Here is a 13,492-nt window from a genome sequence, read left to right as displayed (position 1 = left end):
TTACTTTGTCTATTTAGTAACTTGAATCATTTATAAATTCTGCCTGACTGCATCTCTTTTCACAAAATCCAGTTTAAATGCATTTTGAAGAAGGGAGGGTACTGGCTGGTTTCAAATGTGCTGGTTTGCAAACTTGCAGACCAGCTGTCCTACTCACTGGTGAAGATAAGAGGGCTCAGATGAAGAGTTTTGTGCTGCTGGAAACACAAGCAGTTTTCTCGGGAGACTGCACTGAGGGAGCAGCAGCAATATTGCAGCCCCACCGTTACTGGTGGGTATTGCCGCGTTCATGTATAATTTGATAAAATCAGGAAGTAATAAAGAAAGGTAGAAAGAAGGGATGAGAGATCTGCTGTGTAGAGTCTTTTCCTTTCCTTTTCTAATTTTTTTTAGGGAGAAAAAAATGTCCAGGGGATGCCACATTAATTTGGGGAGGAGCGAGTGCTGCTTTAAGTCAGAAAACTTGTTTTATAGCAAGCGCTTTATTTTGGGAACCATTTCGGTATGTTATGAAGGAAAGTTGCAGACTAGGCATGTTTACTAGACCTTTAATTGCTACATTTAGGAGAAAGGCGCTTTTTTTTTTTCCTTCTACCCTCCCCCCTCCCCTTTTTAACGACAAGAAGCCAGAGTTTGCTGTGCAAATGAGGCAGGCTTTGCAAGAATCAGATTCACTTTGGACGACTCTTCACATTCCTCGTCATCGTTACATTAGGCAGCACAATTCCATCTCTGGTTGTTGGGCAGAAAAAGTGGGCAGCCTGCCAGGTAGACGTTTCCATGGCTCCCAACCCCCAAAGGTGATGCGTTTTTCAGCTAATTCAATGAAGAGTGGGCTGAACTTTGGGTATAAACTAGACAATAGCTGCCTTCGCAGTATCAGCAGAATGGTTTATGGGAATGCACTCCACATTTGGCACAGCATCATGTGACCTTACGGCTGAGATTTTGTGATGGTGCCAACGGAGACTTGGAAAGCAGTGCCCGTTCTGACTTTTTTCCTCTTTTCTTACATGGCTCAGAAAATGGTGGATCTTAATACTTGACTTTAGCCAGACTCAGCAAGCGATTGAGCTTTGAAGCACAACTTTGCCTTTATTCTGGCTTTTTTGGCACACCACCAGGAGGCTGTCCCTTTCACGCCTGATAAATTCTGCTTCTTATCTCCAGATAGAAAAAAGAAAGAAAGAAAATATAAGCAGAATAATTATACTTCATAACAGCATTTTAGAACTGCACGTTTTATATTTTTTTATTGGTGACGTGTAGCTTAGAACAGCCCTCCTGAGTGTCGGAAGGATAAAAGTTGTTATTTTTTTTTATTTTTCTGGGGTTTTTGGGGAGGATTTTTTTGTTTTGTTTTGGTTTGGTTTTTTGTGGGGTTGTTTTTTTTTTCCTTCCTCCTGTTTAATGAACAGGCGTTTGAACTGGGCAAACGGGGCTACAGCACTGAACGTGAGATCACTGCAGCCTAGTGTAGCAAACTGGCACCCTGCCTTTTCACCCCTTTGCTCCGGCACATTTGTGCAACCCCCATTTATAAAACCGGCGCACGGGCGAGGTGAATTTTCTGGTCTCTCCCCACCTCTTGTCCTGGGCAGGCATTTGTGGCAAGGATTGGTGCAGCTTTTGCGCAGTGCTTTGTGCCTGGAATTCCGAGAAGAGCAAGAGAGAGAGAAGACAGGCATCCTGGTCTTCTTCCGAGAAAGAACAGGAGCCCTAAGAAGAAGAAACAAATCTGAGTTTGTCCTACATACAAGCGTACAGAAAAAAAAAGTGACTCTCCTGCTTCCAAAAAAAATCTGGCATGTTTCACTACAGAGGCATCAGGACGTGTTAGAGCTTCTTAAAACAGTGTAACAAAATGAGCATAGGAGATTGTTTCTTTAAGTAAAAAAGAAAAAAAAAAAAAAAAGGAAAAAGAAAGATGGAATTAATTTTTTGTTTGTTTGCTTGGTTTTTTCACTATTGCTCACATAGCAGTATTTGGCACTGGGTGAACACGTACCTTTCATATCAGGTATAGCTTCTGTTTCTTTTTTTCCTCTTTTTCTTTTTTTAAGGCTTTTTAAACATGTTTTGCAACTGAGTTCTTGTGTATTAATTTTAATGTAGTCTTCTCTTCACACATTTTAAAACTAACTTTTGGGGGTGTGTTTGATCTAATGCTACTAAAAATAGAAAGTAAACAAAAAATCGAGGGTCTATAGAAATAAGTGGTTAGGCACATTTTGTCTTAGCTAAGCACTGGAGTTATGCAAAGACCTTAATGTTATATTTATTCTGTCTAAGCTTTGGTTATCTCTTAGAAAGTTGTGGGTATTTAGATCTGGTTGCTAAGGAAATTAAATTCTTTTTTTACAGTGTGACTCATGCTTTCAGTTTCTAAAGAGGAGAAGTGAAAAAAAAAAACCATGTTAAGCTGCAGGAAAGGATCGCTCTTGTAGCGATATTAAAGTTGTTACTGAGCTAATTCATATACGAGTTTCTTACAGTTTGTATCTAAATCCGTTACAAAGAAATCAGTGTGATAAGCACTGGAATAAAAGGCACATTATTGGGACATTCATGAAGCACGCCTGGTTTGCAGCCAGTAACAGTATCTATTTTAAGATATTTGGAAAAGCCGCACTTGTCCAGGAATAGCTGAAAACAGTATTTAAGATACCCATTCAGGATGTTTGTGATAAGCGCGTGTACAGTTAAAGTAAGTTTTCAGCATATGACACTTTAGTAGGGCCTTTTACTTAAGGCATTTGTCTTGTCTGTTGTAACATATTCCTAAACAATTACAAGAGTGTGTAACAAAATTCATTCTGAGAGACAGATTTTTAAAAGCTTGGCCAAATTGATGTTTTATGTAGTTTGGATATTTTTTTTTTTATTTTTTTTTTTTATGTTTTCCTAGTCTTTTTAATTTATGTTAAAAATACAGATGTTCTCGGCTGGAAATTACTTTGAAATTGCAGTGTCTCTTTCATCAGTGTCTCTTACATTTGTTGGTTTTTTTCAAAATGTTCATGATACGTGTATCCCTAATAAAAGGCTTTATAAATATGCCTTTACGAAATAGAACTGTTTTAACATGTTCTTCACTTTTTATACATTACTGAATAGAGAGTAATTTCTAAGATTATATGCTAATTTTGCCACTTTATATTTTTGTTGTTCTGCAATGAATTCTGGGAAATTTCTGAATGGAGACCTTATATATATATATATGACACATACACACCTCCATATACCCATTTTGGACCAGAAAGTGTTTCTTAGATTTATGGTGATACTGCCCTCCCCAACAGTTTGCTGGAATAGTTTTGTTTGTCATTTATACCTAAGCTAAGAAAAACCAAGGCTTGCATTAGCTTAAAATAACTTTTCAAATTTCTCTATCTGGTCAGACAAATCACTTCCCCCACCCCCCCATAAGTTTTTGCTTGATTTAAGCCACTTACTTTATGCCTGTATATTTCTGAAGTTCCGTACCAAACTACCTCATTGTGCTCACGGCTTGCTAAAAAGTATGAATTTTTGTTAAGTTTGCTCCTTCTCTTCTGAAATTCCTAATGGATATTAAGTATTTGTAGGTTTAAAAAAAGGCTAGAAAATAGTAAAAGAGTCCCTTTCCCAAAGCGTGCGTGTTCACAGCATGTCTTCCCATGTCCCTGAGGAGGGGCATCAGCAGTGTCGGGTTTATATCTTAAAAGCATCATTACTAATTTTGTGTATGTTTCATGTTCAAAAAACACTTCACATAAAATAGATATTTCAAAATCTTTGTTTCACTGTTTTTGTTGTTTTGTTTTTTTTATTTTAGTGAAAGAAAAATTAAAATGAAAAAGGAAAGTGAAGAAATTAATTATACCAGATTTCAGCGAAGGTAATACAGTGATCTTAAATACCTTTTTTCTTTTTTTTTTCTTTTTGTTTTTTGTTATACAATAAAGCTATTGGCAAGAACCTGAAGCAGTTCAAATTTAAAAAAAATATTTCATTAAGACGGCCTACAAATATAATTTTAGAGATGTGTATTAAACTTTTGCTCTCATTATTTGTTGAGAATGTTGCAGTTTGTGTAGCTGTAACTGCATAAAGATGTAGCTTTATACTGTGTGTTTACATGAAGCTTAAGAATGAACTGAAAAATCAAAACATAATTTGTTCTTTGACTACACCTAGCAAATATACAAGATATATAATAAATATAACACATATATTTAATAATATACTAATATTACTAATATATTTGTAGTACATTTATCTACTTGTTACTATGTATCTATAACGCAGTGACCAGTTTTTCAAATGTGGAATATATCTTTTATTCACAAAAACAAAAGAGAAAGAAAATTGGAAAAGCAATTTTATAGCACTTATTACAATCATTCAGTAAGTTTTACATGCAGTCTGCAAACTTATTTCCGATACTAGGATAACTATTCTAGTTTGAGGGCTTGTCTCTACATAGTCTCTTCAGTGTCAGCAGAAAGCAGTTATAAAAATATCATTCCTTCTGAATGCTGAAGTGTTGCATAGAAAGTGAAAGCAGGTTTTAAAAAGACTTTTCTAGAAAATAAATTAAAGTTTTTTTAAAATGCAAGAGGGTATGAACATGCAAGATTTAATCCACTAAGTTAAAAAAGAGAAAGGAAGGAAAGGGTATTTCAATAATGCTCAGCTGTCATTATTGAACCAGAAATACATATTGAAGTCTGCAAGAAAATGAAGCTTTGCCCTGGTGAAAAAACTTTGCTATTGATAAACATTTATTCTCTTGAAAGGTGTTTTGCCCAACTAACAAAGAATTAGGACTGTGGTGAGAACTAGTGGCAGGAAGGTATTAAAATTTTATTCAGATACAGATTTCAGTTACCTGCTTAAATCAAAAGAAACCTTTATATGGCGCCTGGTTTTAAATTTATACCTGCATGTCACGGCTGTGTTTTGCAAATGCCTTTGCATTTATGTTGTTGCAAGTTATTCCGATGTGTCAGGTGTTGTACTTAAAGGTGCAGAGTTTATCAATGCATTTGATTAGAGTATGAAAGTTATAAAACTGTCTGTGTGTCATCTTTCTGAATTATTGGATTTTGCCCCAGAGGAGCTGTTTTCAGTCTGTTGTTTAAGGTACCGTACATTTAGTGTGGGATAATTTTTATTGGATTGCTTCCTGGTCACAAGAAGGATGGATTTGTTGTAGGTGTTAACCCTGAAGTTTTGCAAAACTGCATTTCCACTTGCATTCTTGTTACTAGGGAATCGCATTGATGGGTTAGTGAATAAAATACACAAATTAACTTTGCTTTGATTAGTGGCTTTGTTTGCTTTGACTGTCAAGCAGTACTTTAGTTGTGGTGTAATGTGAAGAAATAGCTACGCAGTTTTCACAATGCTGTGAACTCCACCGTGCCTTGTTGCATCTCAGACTGGTGGGGTGAATTTTATTTTGAGTTGTAGTACATGATATGAGCTCAGACACAAAGGAAAACCTGTACTGTTCACTTCTATGTTATGTCCAGTTATTGATTCCAATCGAGCACACCATAGTCAGATGCAAGTTGGGAGTTGAGAGTTCATCAAGTAAGGCAACGAGCGCACAAAAGGACATTAGTTCCTGACAAAGACAAAACAATCTCTTGATGTTAATCTGTTAAAAAAAAAAAAAAAAAAGGAAATTTCTTCCATTTTCAAATAGAAGCTAGTCACAAATCTTTGGCTTGTTTGTTGCCTCCACCATTTATGCAGTTAAGCTTGGAGGAGCCTTCTTTGCAATGGATGGTAATGTCTTCACTCTTGAATATTCATTCTCACATCACATCCTATGTTTGTTTAAAGTCTTCTGCACTCTCTGTAAGAGGAAAACCCTGACCAGTGATGCCAATTGGCATAAACCCGTAGATCCGATCTTGTGTTGAAACGCACTGCACAAGCTCGCTTCTATGGGTCTGTGTCAGTGTGGTGATCTGGCAAAACTTCATGCAGCACCCACTGCAGCCGTGTTTGACAACAAGCCCAAATGAGTGTACAAAACCATGGACTGATTTTGGGATTCTTCTCTTGTCCATTGCCTTACAACTTGACTAAGGGTTTTGTTCTTTTATAGGTTGCTTTAATCATCTTTGGCTTAATGTCTTATTAAAATTTAGAATAAGGTGTTAGGGAATTGTAGGGTTTCCAGTGAGGGACTATAGGATATACAATTTCCTGGCCTTATTAAATATGCCATGCCACAGTATTACACTCAAAAAGAAAGAAGGTAATTATATTTTATTCTTATTGTAAAGACAAAATACTCATTTCTGTTCAGATATGTTCTGGGCTTTCATCATCCCTATCAAATATGTATGTATATATATACACACACCACACACATATATATCTTTATACATATGTAAACAGGATAGAACAGAAGTTCTACCACTGCAGTAGAAACATCTATCTCAGAATATGCCTTATTATCTTAAAAGTGGGGAATAACTGCAGTTGAAAGCCTCCCCCCAAGGGAAAAATGTAGGCCAGTGGCTGCTGTCACATTTCAAAGAAAGGCTGAAGAAATGAAGAAGACTTTATGGTCACCGTCGGAAGCTGTGTGCATCCGGGTTGAGGTAGTAGGTTGTATGGTTTAGAGTTACACCCTGGGAGTTAACTGTACAACCTTCTAGCTTTCCTTGGAGCACACTTGAGCCATCGAGGAATTCATCACCACTTTAATCTGATCAGGGAAAGTATGCAAAAAGGTATTGTTTCATGGCTGTACATAATGATCACTCTGAGGCTTTACTGATGTTGAAATAGTCTTGATTACTTGATTATTTCATTTAAATCCTGTTATGAACAATGCTGACACACTGCCTTAATGGACTGTGACTATGTACTGCAGACACTTAAGGAAAGAATGATGATTATTTTAATTCATTAACAGTAAAGCTTTAAAAGTTATTTTGGTTTATTAACTCAGGAAAATACCAAGTATTTAATGCTTTTTTCTTCCTTCAGGGAATAGCTTACCTTATACATTTGTTTTTTGTTGCTGGCATTATATAGGTTTCTATTTTTTTTTTAAAGGAAAAGAGCATTTTCTTCTGTCCTTAAAATATTTTCCAGAACATCTTGCATGCTGCTGCTGCTTGGGTAGCAGTGGCAATGTCACAAGTTGATCCTGGTGTTCCCTGAATTTATGGTACTATTTCCTTGTGCCTGAAGAATTCAGTGTTATGAGCACAGATCCAAATGACCTGCAGGCCCACCCGTGTTCCCACCTTCCTGTGACTCACTGACTCAGCCCAGCCTCACTCTGGGGTCTCAGCACCCATGACCAGCAGGTCAGGCCAAATGTCAGGCCAGGGTCAGACCTGACCCAAAATGCCCCTCTCTGTTTTGGTTTTTGGTTCATCTTTCTAGCTCAGCAGGACTAGGAGAAATCACACTCCCTGTGCAAATGGTTTCCAAAATACTGGAATCTGCCTTCAGTGCCTCCACCCATGTAGGGTGGGTGCCACAGACAAAATCATCCCTCCTCAGTCCTGGTGTTTTTATGTTTGTTTTGTTTTGTTTTGTTTTTGTTTGGTGGTTTATTTTTTTAAGGCAATTCTAGAATGCACCAAGGGGGGGAAAATAATCCCAATCTAACTCTAGAGACAAAATTTGGCTTGTGGAGGTTTATGCCCCAATTTGTGTGACCCCCATTTCATTCTGGTTTGCAGTCTTCCTCATCCTGTCTGGAAAAAAAATGTACATCCCATGAGCAGGTATCCTATCAAAAAGAGACAAAAAGAGTGAGTGTTTCCACTCCTAGAAACAGCTGTGAAGCTAGAGAGATAAGAGCTGTGCCTGTATATTCACCATGATTTTTTTAAGTGAGGGTTACTTCTGGAACTGACCTCAAAGATGAGGCCTCCCCAGTGAGATGGAACACACATTATTGCCAAAGTCAGAACATCTGGACCAGACAGTGATGCTCATTCCAAAATAGTTGGGGAAAAGTGATACTGTCTTTTTCCACATATTTTTCCATAAAAAGTGAAAAGGAGTATTATTTTCAAGAATAATTTGTCATTAAAGACAGCAATAGTGACAATTTTGCTGGAAAGTGATTTAAGTTTGTTTATGTAAAGAAAAAGAGTGGAGCAACACCCCTGTGGTGTTGTGATCAGGGGAGGATCAGACTTCTATGGGATGAAGAGAGGGTGAAATGTGGCTGTTCCACACAGAGGTGAGGGCTCTGTTCCTGGAGCTCCCATGTTACCAGCAAACAGTTCTGTTCTCTGGGTATTTTGGAGCTCTAAATTTCTGACTTTACTTTTACTGGAGGTGAACATAACAAGATGTTTGATATTTACAATATTTAGTTGTCTGTGTTTTACATCAGCAAGGACAGTTAAGAATGTTTATTTTAAGTGGATTTGAAAGTTGATTGTATTTTGGCTGTGTTTTCTTTCCATGTTTCCGTATTAAAAAATCATTTGCTCACAGGTCCTCCCATCAGCTTAAGGTTTACCTGAGCCCTTTTCTAGATAAGGAATAACAGAAGGAGATGAAAATGGATTTAGTTTATCTTTTTAACAGCACTTATTTTCAGTGATTAATGTTTGTGATAGGAAATTGATAAAGAGGATCTGCATGACAGGAGGATCCAGACTGAATTTTAAGTCTGCCTTAAAGTTTAGGGACAGAGCAGAGATGAGGTTGAGTGAATCAGAATTGCTCCAAGCTGATGGAAAATGCTTAAGGGAGCAGTGGCTAAATGGGAGGATAGAGGGGAGACCTGCATCAACCAGTGAAGCTTAACAGAGACCACTCACAATCTGAGTAAAAACTGCAATATCGTCTGTGGGTTCAAAAAGACTCTGGCTACCAGTACATTTTCTTTTGTTATTTTAATTTTTTTTTCTTTTGTAGTTTAAGTTCACTGGAAAGAAACATTGTAATTGCTGGTTTCTGCCAACAGAGCAACAGGTGTTCAATCCTTTTATATTAATTCTTCAATTAGTTGCAAAATAAGGGGAATTGTTTATACTAAGCTGAACTGAATAGAAATGACTGATGCAGAAAATGTGGGAATGTTTCATCTGTCCTTCAAAGGCATGATAAATTTGTAATTCTATTAGGCCTAGTTGTAGGTTGCTATGCAAATTTTTATTGCAGCATCACCAAATTGAATGAATATACATTTTCTCTATTTCTTTCTCTGTTCTTTAATTTAGGTTTTTTACCCTGTAATGTGCAATACATTGTTTTGGCAAGAGTTATCAAGTTACGAGCAAAAATGAATGAGACTGTGAGGTAATTTTGAAGTGGATTAAGGTAGAGAATGAAAAACAAAGGGGAAAAAAAGCTCTATTAAGAACAGCTGGATAGAGTTTGGTCTTCTGTGATTTCATTTTAAAGTCATAAAACATATTGTCTGTTTTAAGTGAAGTCTGACATATTTTACCTTTGCAGTGCAGCTGGAATAGAAGTGTGCCTTGTAGACTCAGCATTGCACTGATGTGATGCTTCTGTAGGAAATAAATGCACTTTCTGATGTGGATAAATGGGGATGGGTTCAAACCTAGGGCCCATCTGAGTGTTTGTTCCTATAAGTAAGACAGGACATTGTCATTCTTGTGCCTTTACTTTGCTTCTTGCATTTGGAAAAAATCTCCATTGAGATATTCAGGGAAAATCTGGAGATCCAATGGATCTGCAACTCCCAGTTGTTCCTTTGGTAGACATGTCCCCAGTGTTTCACAAAGAAAAGCTCCAGAGGCTCTAACCCACCCAGCAGCCTTTGGATCACCACAGTTTCCTTGGTAAAGTGTGATCCATGGTGAGCCCTGATTCCCAACAAAGGAATTACAGCATGGCAAAAACCCGCTGCAATGCCAGGTCCTGCCTGTCTTAAGAGCTAAGTCACTTCAAAGAGCTGGAGAGAATTTGTATTTCCTTCTGCAACCACAGTGTCTTTGTCCAGAGGCACATCCAAAGAAAACAGAGGGACATTTCTGATTTAACAACCACTATTTGGAATCACTGACAGAACTTGGGTGTTTAGGGCTCAGCCATTTTGAGACCTTCCCCTGTACCAAAGCTGCTGTTAATCCAGTTTATCAGAAGAGGTAAAGTAAGTTATTACTAGTTTTGTGCTGCTGAAATAGCACAGAGTAGTCAAAAATATATGAGCAAAATTCTGGTTTTGTTATTCTACTCAGCAAAAGAAAATGCTGAGTTTCACTTGGTCTCATCCTTTGTTTAACTTCCTTGTCTTCAAAACCTTTGAAGTTCTTTAGAGATTTTTAGGTAAATAATGTGTTAAAATATTTAAAAGCAAACCCAGAAAGGGTTTTCGTCACAAATCTATCACTTAAACATGACAAACAGCCTTTAGCAATCTCCGAAACTTGTTTATTGAAACTCTTCAGCAAGAGACCTGGGATAATGTTGCTTAACTGATAATGTTGGAATAGAAGTGCACTCAAAATTTTTCAAAATTTTCAGATCTTTTAGATGTGGTTTCATATGACATTCATTTATCTCTTCAGTGCTGCTTCTAATATTTTTAATAAAACAAACATTAAATACATATGACAGGCCCTGTTTAAATATAGGTATTGCTTTTATAACACAGTTCAATACAGGTTTGAAAAGCTAATGCTTTTGTATTACACAGTACAGAAGAATGAAATTGTTTCAGCTTTGTCCTTCACATAGTAAAAATATTTACATCAAAGTGATCTTTTCAGTAGAGTTTAATTTTGCATAATCCTTCTGGATATTTCAGTCATAATTCATTGTAAAATATATCATGTATATGAAAATTTCAGGCTAATTTTGTTTGAGATGTTTTCTACTTCACCTTTTCTTTCATGCCACTTTTAGAAACAGTCAGAGCAAGCTTCACATTGATGAAGTCTTTTCAAGAATGCTTGCAAAATCTGAGTAAAAACTCAAAGATCAGGACTCTTTTTGATTGTTTGTTTTCTAGAACGACATCCTCATGTTCAGGAATTCCTGTCTCCTTATCCCTTCTTTTACAAATATGTTTGGCACAGCACAGGGTTTGATCTTAGAGCAAAACAGGCATGGATCCCTTTGCTCTGTATGGACTTCACTGTACCTCCTTTTGAATGATGCCTCCCATAAACACCTGTACTTGGAGGTTTTCTGGATAGGGTAGTTGTCTGGTTTGAGTGAGACTGGCACTGATATGCACCAACCATTGCACCAAGAGCCTCATTGAAAGGACACAGAACAGATTAATCATTTTTCTAAGAGTCCTAACAGCCTTGTGTACTGCTTTGCCTTCATGGTTGGGCAAAAAGGCAGTGGTGCACACTGTTATTTTCTTGCATGAGGTTAACATACATATATTATGCTTGTATTGCCTTTATCTGAATGTTATGAGTCACCTCAGCTAAACTTTATGTCCATGGTTGAGAGTGATTTATCTGAGTTAATCTGTGGTTTATCTGGGAAATCCAATTCCCTTCCGTTTATTTTTGGTCTCCACACATCTTTCCACTGGTAGTTTTTTGATTCTTCGGTTACTGACACCATGATAATCCTGGTAATGCATGTAGAACATTGCAGATACACTAGCAACAGGAATGGATTGGGAATGCCCTGATGGCTGGAGAGAAGAATGGGATTTCTGTCATATTAATAAGGTTAGCAGAAACCAAAGTTTGCTCAAAACATATTCTCCATGAGTCCTTTGTGTCACAGCTCTTCAGCTTGGGAAAGAGAATAAAGCTATTTATTACTATCACCTTTGTAGGTCTGCCTTGAGACCAAGGGGTTGAATTTGTTCAAACTCTATGTGACTCATTTTTCAAAGTCCCTGGACAATAAAAGTAGTCTAAGACTCACTTTTCCCTTACAAAAATCCAGCCTTGTGGTTACTGCAATATCAAAGCAGATTTGAATGTCTGAGAAAACATGACTGTCAGTCTTTATGTGTATTTGCTGTTGGGGATTTTTGCTTGGCACTACACTGAAATGAACAAAGGAACACAGTCACAAAATTCTCCATTTCAGCCACTTCAATTAGTTGGCTGAGACAAATTTGTTCATTTCCCATGTTAGGAAGAAACCATCAGCTGGGATCTTGACCATGACAAATTCACTATTGCTTGAAAGATCTTTGCTTTAGACTATGGATAGCAGCTAGAGCATGCTAAATCCATGTTAATGGCTGGTTTCCTGGAAAGTTACCCAAGAACGTTGTTCTGTCTGGACCAGGAAGTAGATTCCATGGTAGCCTGTGATCAGGAGAGATGGAGACATGGCTTGAAAGTGCCTCTGGTATTCAAATGTCCTGGGCTGAGGATCATTGGCTGCTATCCTATATCACAACTTCTCCAGAAAATCTTGCACTTTCAGAGAGTACTTCCATCTCCACCTTTTCAAAAAGTCTGAGTGAACTTAGTTTGTACAAGTGAAGGGGATTTATTGCATAAGTTCCTTGAACCCATAGATTTGCCTGTGTCAGCTGAGCCTTTTAAAGAATTTTTTGGGGTAGAATTTTTAGTAAAGTAGGATTGATTCTATGTTGATCTAAGCTGTTTGAGAGCTGCTGCTGAGACTGACAGCCCTATGGGAGAACATCTTTCTGAGCTGTGGGACAGGGAGCAGTGGACCAATGTAATTGTTCAGCTGTTCAGCTCTATGCTAAGTTCTTTTGTCCAAATGTTAACTTTTGATCTTTAGGCTACTTTTTTACAACAGTATGTATTTTTCCATATTCACTTCTAATTTCTTCTCTACTAGCACTTCTCTACTGCCCAAATATATATTTCCATGTTGTATACTGTAAAGAACTAAACTCAGACCATCTAAATCATGTATTGCACTTGTGTCTCATCACTGCCTGGATATGAAGGCAGTGTCTGAAAATTCCCAGCTTCTGCTGTTTATGGCCCACACACACTTAGAGATGAGGCTGAAGGCTCAAGTCCATCTGAGGTACCACAGCTGGAAGTTTGGCTACAGCCCTAGGGAGGTTTCTGCTTGAGAAAGTATTTTTGTCTTTAGACAGCATTTACTCAGGATGTGACTTGTGAAGGACGTGACTCCTGTGGTGATAAAGGCATTTTTGTGAGTGATTATTATTAAAGATTGCAAAGTCTATTGCTCCTCTTAAATGTTTATCTTCTGATGCAGGAAGATTTTAGAGGTATTTTCATCATTTTTTTGGTTTTGAATTATAGCTGTAACAGAATGGACAAAATGTAAATTTTAGTGATGAGTCTAAGAACCCAACTCACACGTAGTGTAACATTTTGAAGCAATCCTGCTTTTTTTGCCAAAATATCCTGGGCATTTAAGAGTCAGAATCCTATTGATTTACAATATCTGGTCAAGTTTTAAAAGAGAAAGCTCGGGTGCAAAGGCATTTTTACAGCTTTTTGACCCTATGACAGGATGTTAAATATATAAAGTGGTTGGAGCTGCCTCTAAGTTGTGCTTCTCTATGTGAGACACTCAAATATGGAGCGCCAATACTTTCTTAGCC

At 37.4% G+C, this 13,492-nt stretch overlaps 1 protein-coding gene across 11 annotated transcripts in view; it reads left to right on the top strand.

The window, feature by feature from the left end:
• The window catches only part of LOC111941251 (uncharacterized), a 337,983-nt gene that overhangs the window by 295,019 nt on the left and 29,472 nt on the right, over positions 1-13,492 (top strand). For 8 of the 11 annotated variants that reach the window (XR_015285181.1, XR_015285175.1, XR_015285176.1 and 5 more), the window contains one exon: positions 3,818-3,880. The exons of the other annotated variants lie outside the window; for them this stretch is intronic. The gene's annotated coding sequence lies outside the window, so the exon portion shown is untranslated. The remainder of the gene's footprint in view (positions 1-3,817; positions 3,881-13,492) is intronic. 11 annotated transcript variants of the gene reach the window in all.

Source organism: Cyanistes caeruleus, chromosome 3 (genome assembly GCF_971803275.1).
Source record: "Cyanistes caeruleus chromosome 3, bCyaCae1.hap1.1, whole genome shotgun sequence".
Classification (NCBI taxonomy): Eukaryota; Metazoa; Chordata; class Aves; order Passeriformes; family Paridae; genus Cyanistes; species Cyanistes caeruleus.
This window is presented reverse-complemented; position numbering and strand designations above follow the sequence as displayed.